Source organism: Glycine soja, chromosome 13 (assembly GCF_004193775.1).
Source record: "Glycine soja cultivar W05 chromosome 13, ASM419377v2, whole genome shotgun sequence".
Classification (NCBI taxonomy): Eukaryota; Viridiplantae; Streptophyta; class Magnoliopsida; order Fabales; family Fabaceae; genus Glycine; species Glycine soja.
The window spans coordinates 18516082-18528075 of record NC_041014.1 but is presented as its reverse complement, the minus strand read 5'-3'; the positions used below and the strand labels follow the sequence as shown (position 1 = coordinate 18528075).

Here is an 11994-nt window from a genome sequence, read left to right as displayed (position 1 = left end):
TAACTTTTTATCTTTATTCTCCTTTTGTTCTTAAAAGTATTTATCAAATTTCCTTTTTATATAATGTAAGATTTTATTATATTTTTTTTCCTTATACTCATAATGTAAATTTTTATCGTCTTTATTTTATTCTTTACATAAGATAGGATTTTTTTTTATTTTTACCATTTTATGAGATAAGATATTGATAAGGATAGGCAATAAGATTATTTTATTTTTCATTATTACTTTTAGATATTTTTATATTACACTATTTATTTTAATTATTATACTATTTACAATTTTTTTCTGCCGTTATACTTCAAGATAATGATCATACTAACAGATGATAACTTTCTTTTATTTATTTTTATTATTATTTTAATTTTTTTATTACATTATTTATTATAACCATTACACTACTAATATAATAAAATTAAAATGTCTACTTATAAAAATAGGATATTTTTACTTTATTTTAAATTTAGTTATAAATATTTTTTTAAGATCTAGTATAAATTGAATAGTAGAATACACAACATAAAAAAATTAAGATAATTGAAAGTAAAAATTGTAAATAAAATAATTGATCTATAAATAAAAAAGTACAGGATTAAAATTATAAATATCCCAAAATATATTTTTATCGATAAAATAACATTAAAATTATATAAAAAAACTATTTAAGTATGGCTATTTCTGTAATTTTTCATTTATAAGATTCATGAAAAAATAATTTTATTAAACACTTATAATTTAAAAAGTTAATTTAAAAATTTTCATCTATTAGCTATATGCATTCATCTTTTTTTAAAGAACTATATGCATTTTCATTCTAACTAGCTTTTTTAACTTCTAAATAACTTTTCAGCTTTTAACAAGTTTCTCAAAGGTATTTTTGCAAAACATATAGCCATGATTACCATGATTTTAATTCAATTTGACATTAGACCTTGCAGAAAAACTATTACTTAATGTAATTCAATTATTTATGTATTTTTGCTTATATAACAAGGCTCTTCAGACTCCACATAACTATCAAATAATTTTTTTAATGTTATCTCTCATGTTTTTCTAAAGAGGTATTATGATAACCAATGATTGTCTAATTTATATTTATCTAATAAAATTAAACTCTATAAATTATAGTATTAAATTAAATATGTAAAATTTATTATATAATTAAGCGATGAAATGTTTAAAATGAATAAGTTTAAAATAAGCTTTAGAAATATTTTTTAGGAAAATAGTAATTCTTTGGTTTTGATGAACGACATCAAGTGTATGCAAAATCGATTTAGAAAAAAGTTTCATCATCGTAAATTGTAGATAAATTTTGATCATGCATTATAAGAAGGAAAAACAGTGATAGTTTAAAGAAAAATTTAGTTTAGGGGTTAACATGTAAACATAAAAATAATTTAGGTTTAAGTGTATAAAAAATTGCAAAAAGTCAATAGGGAGATAATAACTAACCTAGAGTTTCAATTTCAATTAACCTTAATTAATCACAAAATTAGTGAAGAAATGAATTTAAGTAAAATTTAGTTAATTAAAAATTTTGAGAAATTAAAAAGGCAGGCCTAGAAAAATTATAAAAATTACTATAAGTTATTTGTGTGTTGCCAAAAGAAACTTTAGGAGACCTTTTTTTTTAGAGACATAACGCATGCATTATCTCCATAAAATCTATCCTATTTGACTTTTAAAAACTTGATCCAAAAAAAGTATTAACCTCACACAATCTATGCTTCTCACACCTTCTTTAAGACTTTTGGCCATAATATGCTAAGCAACTACTTTAAGCCTTTTTGGCCAAAGTGACTATAACAAGCTAAGTAACCACACCCCCATCCACATGTGAATGATGGATATGGTAGTCATCACGACCGTCACACACAACACATTTAATTTATTTATTTATTTATTCTTTTCCTACTAACCAAATTTACCTCTATAAATATAAAAGGATAATTTATTTAATTTGCTACTTGTCATTTTCTCTTACATAAGAGTGTGCCCACCATTCGTTTTATTTTCCCTACATTACCAAATCATACCTCACCCGTCATCTTTCAGCTGATCGTTTAATCTTTAATCTAAAAAAAAACTCATTTTCATCCTCAACTTTTTCAGATTTTAATTTTCAGTCCCTTTATTTTTTTTCTTTTTTAGTTCATTATTTATTTTTATTTCTCAAAATAAGATATTTTATTTTTAGTCATCTTAAAATTACGTCAGGGTTTCAGTCCTCTTAATTTAGATATTTTATTATTTTGGTCACCATTAAATTATTTTAGTCATTATAGTTAATTGATGATGTGATGACAATTCATTTATAATGTCATATTTTTTTAATGAATTAATTTTTTTAATAGTAGAGATTTAAAACTTAAATGACCAACATAATTTTATAGGAAGTAAATATACAAAATGACCATGTCACATAGACTTATAAAATATTAAAGTCATATAGTATTAATTATAAAATAAAAAAATAATTATTTTTCATGACTGTTGAGCCAAACAAAAGAAAAAAGAAACTAGAAGTCCCATATCATATCATTATATTAGACTTTCACTTTACTAATTAAGGCTATCAGCTACTTTTGATTTGATGTCCATGGACAGCATGCCAATGTCTTTAACATATTATGTCTTTAACAGCTCGATATACATGTATCGCATGCAATGTCTTAGTAGCATACTATATTATTTTATCTTAAATTTTATTATTATTAGGATTTACCTTACAAGATTAAATTTAGCTAACAGTAACCTACTTCGTATTAATATATATATATATATATATATATATATATATATATATATATATATATATATATATGGTTTCTCCTAAAGTTTATAAATATTTATTGGTATAATTTGTCTGTTCCATTAGGTTCTTGATGTCTTTAGAGGTTACTTCCTCGTTGACATCTTTTATCTTGAATGGAATTGTCATGACAGATTTATTGTTACTGTCTTTGATATTTGGTAGTTGATATTGTGTTGCAGGAGGTAATTCTGATTGAATTAACTCACCATCTTTAACTTGCTAATTTGTTATGACATTTGTTGTTGGATCACCTACGATGTCTTGTTTCCAAGGATAGTCTATATCATTTCTAATAGCATGAAACCAATAAAAGAAAACTACATTAATCTTGACTCACGTACGTACGTATTTGCCGCCTATGTTGACTTGTATTTCGTGGAATATATAGCATACAAACAATACTAGACAAAGACGTACATTTGCATCATTGCATGAATCTACTCATGTCAAATTATTTATTGAGTGTATTTATTGCGTGCTTTCATGATCAATTAAAGCATGCAAGACCATCTTTTATTTCTTTGTACCTGTTACCAGACGTTTCTGCCGCCTCCATAGCTGTAGTTTTGAAGTTGTTGTTGTTTGATCTGTAGCCTCGTATCATCTTACAAAAAATATATGGAAAGATTTCTGAAAATATTAAAACCATTAAAATAAATATACAAAATAGACAAATATATTTTTTCCCTAAACTATAGTCGCATTTTAATTTTGGTTCTTGCTTTAATTTACTTCTAGGCTATGCTCCTGTAACATTCCTTTCTTTAGTTTAGGTCCTTATTATTTTGCTTTCGTTCTTAAAGCAACTAATCTACATATTATAGAAATTAAAATTATATATATATATATATATATATACCGAGGCGGACCCGGGATTCAAATATTGGGATCAACCATGAAACTTAAAATTCATTGAATAAATATTCCAGTATTAAAATTCATTCAAAGTAATTATAGTTATATATACACAATGATTATCCAATAATCAATATTCTTTTTTTTTACTGAATGGGTCCAATAACCAATATTCTTCTGTTCATTCTAAAAATGATAATCAGTCACGTTATCATACATATTAAGCAAATTAAAAAAAAATCAACAATAATCAAAATTAATAACTACTCGAATAACACTGATATATGCATGACACCACTAAATAAGTAGTGAAAGCATTATTTCGGTGTAGGCTATAAATAATCAACAGTACCCGTGTAGGTTGATATATAATAAGATATTATCTAATTAATTTTAAATTAATAAAACATAATAAGCTAATTATGTTTAATGAATAATTAATTAATTTTTTTTGGAAAAAATGAATAGTTAAATTGCTTGCAATAATATCTTTTATTCAAACTCTTAAAAAATATTGTGGGAGTAGAAGTGAGGATATGAGGAAGATACACTAGGTGGAATGGAAGGCAGTGTAAGTCAAGAAAGATAGGAGGGTCACAAGTGATAGATTTGATTTGAGGAGGTTTAATTTAGCTCTTCTAGACAAATGGTGATGGGGGGTGCTCGTGGAAAAAAAGTTTGTTGTATATAGTATTAATTGGAATATATGGAGAGGATTGGAGTGAGTTGAGAAGTGGGAAAGGAAAAGTGTCATCATGGTAAAAAAAATATGGGAAATTGAAAGAGGAAAGTAGGGGGAGAGGAGAGAATAGTTGGGTGAATCAATTAGCAAGGAAGTGAGAATGGTCAAAACACAATATTTTAGCCATTACAATTAATCTAGTCACATGCTTATTTGATTATGTAGTATCCAAGTTAATAGTCGAGTGATTTATCATTATCAAAGAGTTTGACGAGATAATCACGTGTAATTTATTTTTGATAAATTATATTTTTGATGACTTATAAACCTATTTGACATTATGAACTATCTAAACAAGTGGAATATTATAAGCATAACTTATTAAAAAAAGTACATGTGAATGCCTGCATCAGATTTTTTGTTGGCATAATAAGTTAACATACTTGTTACATCATCAATTAACATTGTTATTCAACAACAAGAACTAAAATTATTAACAAAAAAAATTATAAGAACAAAAAAGCATTGAAAAGTTTGTCTATAAAAAGATATACATAGGGAGTATTACAAATTACTCCATTTGTCCCATAATAACTATTGTGTAAGAAGTTTAAACTTTGATACTTGAATTGAATTAACCTGCAAAGATTTAAACTTTACAAAATTCTCTTATATTTGACTCAGTTGTGTTTATAGTACACTCTAGATGTACCATCACATTATTTGCACCTCTAATTTGGTATATATAGTTAATTTTTTATTACCACAATTAGATGGGAGAATCTAATTAAAAAATAAATAAAATTTTAGGGACTCAATTAAAAGAGAAAAAAACTTCAGGGATTAGGTGAAAATTTGATAAAAGTATAGAGACTTGCATAACAATTAAACCTTGAATATAATTATTAGAAAATTTTATTTTATAAAATTAATTATTTTTTACATCATTTGTAATCATTAATAAACATTGAAAAAAATCAATTCAAAGTTTGAAAGAATAATATAACTCTAAGAAAAAACTTTTGTATCCTTAGTTTAGGTCAAAAAATTGATCTAAGAACCTTTCTTCTTAACCTATAATGATAAAGATTATAATAACACTTATGTTTTTAAGAATCTAAAATTAATGATTTAATTTTACTTATAATAATTTATTTTAACTAATAATTATGGATAGATACTAAAGATTAATCTATTACATATAAGTCTTTCTTTTTTAATTTGGTTACTTTATAGTTTGTCTTGTATCCAATAATAATTTTAAAAAAGATTTCTTTTGCATAGCTAGGTAAATTTATTAAATTTAGGAATAATTAATTTTATTTAATAACATTCATGAATTTCTTTAATCATGTTTAGGTTTTTAGATATTGTTTATGAATTAATATTTTTATGAGATATTTTAAATATATAAATATTTTGTCAAAATTGTATTAATGAATATTTTTAAAAATTGTATAATAAATATCATTAATGTGAATAATTAAATTATTTTTTAATATAATTAGCCATGTTAAATTTAATTAAGTCTAAATCGACTACTATGTACTTTCTCTATAAAAAACATCGACGACTATGTATGAATTTGATTTCGTAATATATATTATAAACTTAACTTTTATTTTTGAAATTATAAAATAAATATATTAATACAATAAATTTAACTATTCATTTTTTTGGTAAAAAATTAATTATTTATCAAACATAATTAGCTTATTATATTTTATTAATTCAAAATTGATTAGGTAATATATTATTAGATTTTATTAATTCAAAATTGATAAGATAATATCTTATTAGATTTGTTTAAATTAATTCAAAATTAATTAGATAGTATCTTATTAGATTTGAGGTTCCTTATTTGACATGGCTAAAACAGTCACATGTCAATAAATAAATAAATTATCAACCTACACCGGTGTGGATTATTTATAACCTACACCAAAACAATGCCCTCACTACTTATTTAGTGGTGTCATGTAGGGATGTAAGCGAGTCGATATGGGTTGGGTTTGGTCAAATTCATAACGTAACCCAATCAAATTAGAACAGGTTGATTTGGGTCAATTTTCTAAGAAAAAAATGAAATCCAACCCAAATCAATCTGTTTATAAACAGTTTGAGTTTGATTGGTTGGGTCAATGAGTCAAAATATTTAGTTTTGTTTATTCTTTTTTAAAATCTATTTTTTATAAGTTAAATTTATTATTAAATGAATCAGACATAATTGTTTTTTGTTAAATTTTTATTAAAAAGAAAATTTGGTAACGTTGTCATACTTCACTCCACTCTATTGTCACATATCTATCTATATATCTATCTATCTATCCATGGGTGATTAGAAATTAAGCATACTATATTTGAGATAAGGAGTTTCAATAAGCATAGTGAGTATGAATTTCAAAAACTTTTTTCTACCAAAACCAATAATACATTACGAGGCCTATTCTTTGTAAATAGATTCAAAATAATTTTAGAAACTCATTTAAAGTGGCTTCAATTAGTAAAACCATTGTCGCTTTACTTCTGAAGGTTAAGGATGTGTTGGTGCTTACTTAATGTAGGTCAATAAGTCTTTTTAATCAACGATCAATAATATTTAAAATTTAAAAAATATATATTATATATTACATATATTAATTATAATAGTAATTTAATACAAATTAACGGGTCAATGAGTCAGTAGGTTCAAATATTAAAACCCACGATCCAACCCAAAATTCAACAGGTTTGATTGGTTTGATTCGAGTCTGACTCAAATACAAAAATTAACCAACCCAAACTGTTTGAATTGGTTTAGGTCAATTCAGGTTTGTGATTGACCTACACCCGCTTACACCCCTAGTGTCATGTATACGTGATTGTTATTTGGGTAGTTAATAATTTTGGTTATTGAACATGAATGATTCAAATGCAATGTGAATTCTAGCTTCCATATGATTTATAATATCATTGGAACTGATTTGTGTGTTCATGATAATCAAGGGAGATGCATTTCAACAATGACATAGTGGAGACAATCATGCATGAACATTTAAGAAGGTGAAACATGGGTTGACTTAGACTGTAAAACAGTAGTTGACAAAATAAACATTGCATGTGAAGACCTGACAAAATTGGAAAATATTATTGTTGATTGTAAAAAGATTTTAGCTAGTTATCCATCCTATGAAATATGATTTATTAAGAGACAAACTAATAGATTTGCTCATGAGTTAGCAAGGGTGACTTCATTATTTCCTTGCCTCTACTCTATTGATCATGTGATTCCTTGTATTGAACATTCGATTCATAATGAAATGAGATAAATACTATTTAGTCAAACAAAATAATTTTGGTTATTGTTGATTTTTTTTTAATTTTCTTAATTTGCATTGTAAGGCGGCTGATTATCATTTTCAGAATGAGTATAATATTGGTTTTTGAAGCCATTCAATAAAAAAAATTGATTATTGGATAATCATTATAGAATACTACACCGAAGTTATTACAATTATAAAAATATTTTTGTGTTTCTATATATATATAGAATTTCTTTATTTTTCCTGAAGCGTTATTTCAAAAAAAAATTTAAAATAATAATCATGATGATGAAAATGCATATACTTTGTTAGCTTAAATATATTTTTGTCTTTAAAATATAATTTTCTTTGTTTTTGGTTCCTAATTTTTTTCTTGATTTTTGGGTCCTATAAAATTTCTTTATTTAGTTTTGGTATTTTTAAAAATATAATATACCAAGAACAAATTACATGTGACATGTTTATCTCGTCAAACTCCTTGATGACCTGAAATGTTACTGGGCTACTAGCTCGGATATTACGTAATCAACGAATGTTGTTAATTGATAGTAAAGACTAAAATAGTTAATAGAGAAAAAGTATCGGAACAAAAAATAATAGATATTTTATTTAGAGACCAAAAGTAAAATTTGAAAAAAGTTTAGGACCAAAAACATAATTAATCCTAAACTATTTTTTGCCCTCACCAAAAAAAAATTCTTGGTTCACCCTTGGCTATATAAGCCTCTTTATTTTTTTGATAAAGAATATAATCACTCAAACCTATCCATCGAAATACCTCCCACCACCCAAGGATCTGTCCAAAATGTTGTGTTATGACCATTCCCACTTCTTTGGTAATTGATTCACCAAACCGCCCTCTCTTATCCCTACTTCCCCTTCTCAATTTCCCATATATTTTTCCACCATGATGACACCTTTCCTTTCCCAAAAGCTTTCTTTGATTATTATTCTCTGGAATAATAACAGTATTTTTATCTAATCACTTCATGTTTTATTAAATAATTAGTTATAAAATGAAGGTTGTTGTTATGGTTGCAAGAACGGGGGAAAGAATAGCCTAGCTTTGAGGGCTAGGAACCTCCATAAGAGAAAGATAAGGAAGAAACTTGTATTATTTTTCTGCTATCCAATACATTAATGTTTACTACTATATATATGCATCAATGATGTTGTGATTTGAAAAAAAAAAAAAAAGATAACAGGATTCTAGAGAATTCAAGCGAATTCTAGTAATAACAGAATTTAGACAGCAATAACAGAAATTTAGACAAGTATCAGACAATAATATTCCTTGTCCTGCCACCTCATCACTTCTAACAGATTCAATTAGCTCTAATCCACCAAGTGCTTGTGTGGGTTGCTCCTGCATTTAGGTTGTTGGTGACTGTTCTCAATGGCACGTTTAGAGCTTGATTCCTAATTTATAACATTTCTTGGCCCATCAAAAACACCTTGTCCTCAAGGTGTTGGGACTGCAACCATGGCTTCCAAAAGTAATACCTGGATCCCAAGGTCTGTCCCGGCGAAACTCTCTTGGTTTAGCAGCCGTCCAAAGTGCAAAAGCAGCTGGTTGGCACTTGCGTGCGACAATGGCAGACCCATAAGACTCAACTCCCATCTCAAACAGTGCCATGTCTCTATGTTCCAAAATCTTGTCATGCGGAGCTGTTGCACGACCATCATGAACAACAACACTTAAGAGGTTGTCGAGGGAAACAACAGCACAAACGTGGCAGAGTTGGTTGAAGACGGAGAACAGCGTGTGGGGCACTTGGTGCTTGCTGTTGGCGGCAAGGTGAGGAGCAGGCATGGGTGCTGGGCTTTGTTGCATTGGAACAGGGCATGGAGGCACATGCGACATGAAAAGTGGAGCCGGTAACGGTGCGGGACTTGGTTGCATGGGTGCGGAGCATGAAGACAGAGTCGGTATGGAAAGCGGAGACGGCAGTGGTGACCGCACGGAGGAAGAAGATGAGAAGTGGTGGTTGGTTAATAGGGTATCCATTTTCAGGTGAAGGAGATCTAGTTTGGCAGCCATGGAGGCTTGGGTTATAGCGAGAATGGAAATGGCGGCCTCGAGGTGGTCCAAGCACTTTGAGGAAAGTTCATCGTCTGCCATCGGAGCTCTCAATGAAAGCACCAAATGTTATTGTTGCAAGAACGGGGAAAGAACAACCTAGCTTCGAGGGCTAGGAATCTCCATAAGAGAAAGATAAGGAAGAAACTTGTATTATTTTTCTGTTGTCCAATACATTCATGTTGACTACTATATATATGCATCAATGATGTTGTGATTTGAAAAGAAGATAACAGGATTCTAGAGAATTCTAGCAATAACAGAATTTAGACAACAATAACAAAAATTTAGACAAGTATCAGACAATAATATTCCTTGTCCTGCCACCTCAACACTTCTAACAGATTCGGTTAGTTGTAATTCACCAAGTGCTTGGGTGGGTTGCTCCTGCGTTTGGGTTGTTGATGTGCCTGTTTTCAGTGGCACGTTTAGAGCTTGATTCCTGATTCATTGATTCCTAATTCATAACAGTTGTAATATCTTCGCAAGTCCTTAGCCTACAAAGTGATTGACAAAAGTTATTTGTTTGTGATTCTTTTTTTTATTCATACATGGAAAGAGGAAAACAAAAAAACATACTCGAACTCTTATATTACTAAGTAAGTATGCAAGAAATTGATAAACTATCCTACCATTGGGGATGAGTGCTTACCTTGATTTAGGGTATTACATAGGCCATGTTGCAGAGGAAAACAAGTTGAGAGTATAGTTTGGTATCAGACCATGGCACTTGAACCAGAAAGTTTGAGAATGAGAGTATTAAATAGTTTTTGTTTAACTCTAGCTAGGCAAGTTCTTATTTGAAAGTCAATTTGACTGATGGAACGAGTTTTTGGTAAACGCTGTATCATTGGCAAAGCCAAAGGTTCAGTTAACATGCTAATTATTTGTAGTATTTGTTTTAGCTAGTTGGACACATTGTAAGCCCCCATGGGTCTGCCAAGTTAACTTATATAAAACGTTAAACAAAGTGTAAAAATTTTGGGACGTATAATTCTTAATATTTTACTAACAATTCAGTTTTATTTTTTTATATACAATGTAAACAAGAATACAATCTATAATACAAACTATTCAAACCTCCAATAACTAATTAAATGGACCTTAGTAAGTTTCTTTACAACTAATTCACTAAAGATATGGAATCTAAACCTATATATTTTCTTCTCTTTATAGCTCGTATCCACTTTCCCTTATGTCAAGTATTGGTGTATTACATTGATCTTAAAAAGTGAAGTCATTTTCATATCCCAGCCAATTTAGAAAAACCAAATAATGTCCCGTGTGATATTGTATTGTAGCCAGGCAACGTCAAGTTTTGAGGCAGTGGCTTCAAGGTCTGTCACAGCCAAAAGTAATCTTCTGGGATTTTGTATTGGTAGACAGATTTCATTATTCTTTTGTTCCAGCATTGCTTCAAGGTCTGTCACAGCCAAAAGTAATTCAGAGTTCGAGTTTTGTGTCTTTTGCAATTGCAATTGGAGATTGGCCTGCAAAGAAGCACAGTGCTTGCAATCTCCTTCACGGTTTTTGTCTGCAGCAATCTCTGCAGCAAGTTAGATACTTGCGCACTTTGGCTCGTTCTCCAAAAGATTCGTGCAAATATGTTACCTTGCTTCTGTCCTGATCATGAAAATCACTGAAAAAAACAAAACCAAAAGCAAAGAATTCTTGCAGTGGTGATTCCTCGGGATACAACAAAGATTCATTATGCAGCTCATAAAAAATGTTACACCTAGGTAGTTATCACATTAATGAGAGTTGTCACATTCCACTTTGCTTTTAGAAGTACTGTCTTCTGTGGTGAAACAAATACTGGATTTATCCAGTGATGTAACACACCATATGCGAACAACACCATCTTCACCTCCACTCGCTAAATACTGACCACATGGACTAAATTTCATGGTCCAGACTAGGCCTTTGTGTGCTCTAACCTCTTGTCCAAGGTATAGGCCACTGAACTCCAGCCACCTCTTTTTATTCTGCCTCACCAGTTTTCCTGATGTTCACGTAGCGCTTCCACCAGTATTTCCTCTTTCTTTTACTCATATCATAATCCTGAAATTTTTCTTGTGAAACAGCAGCTTCTCTGGGTCTGTGCTCCTCAGCTGTAGAAGAGAACTCACGCTCTCACCTTCAAGACCTAACCCTTCTCCCAACTATGAATACACTACTTCTGAACACCTTAAAATAGGGAATTCCCAATCAAGGGACCAAATTTCTCCCCCCAATTATGCAAATGACAGTAGAATAT

General features: G+C 29.0%; 1 pseudogene; it reads right to left on the bottom strand.

Annotated features, from left to right (window-relative positions):
- Positions 1-8785: 8785 nt before the first annotated feature.
- LOC114380923 lies at positions 8786-10510 on the bottom strand (annotated as a pseudogene).
- Positions 10511-11994: the final 1484 nt, after the last annotated feature.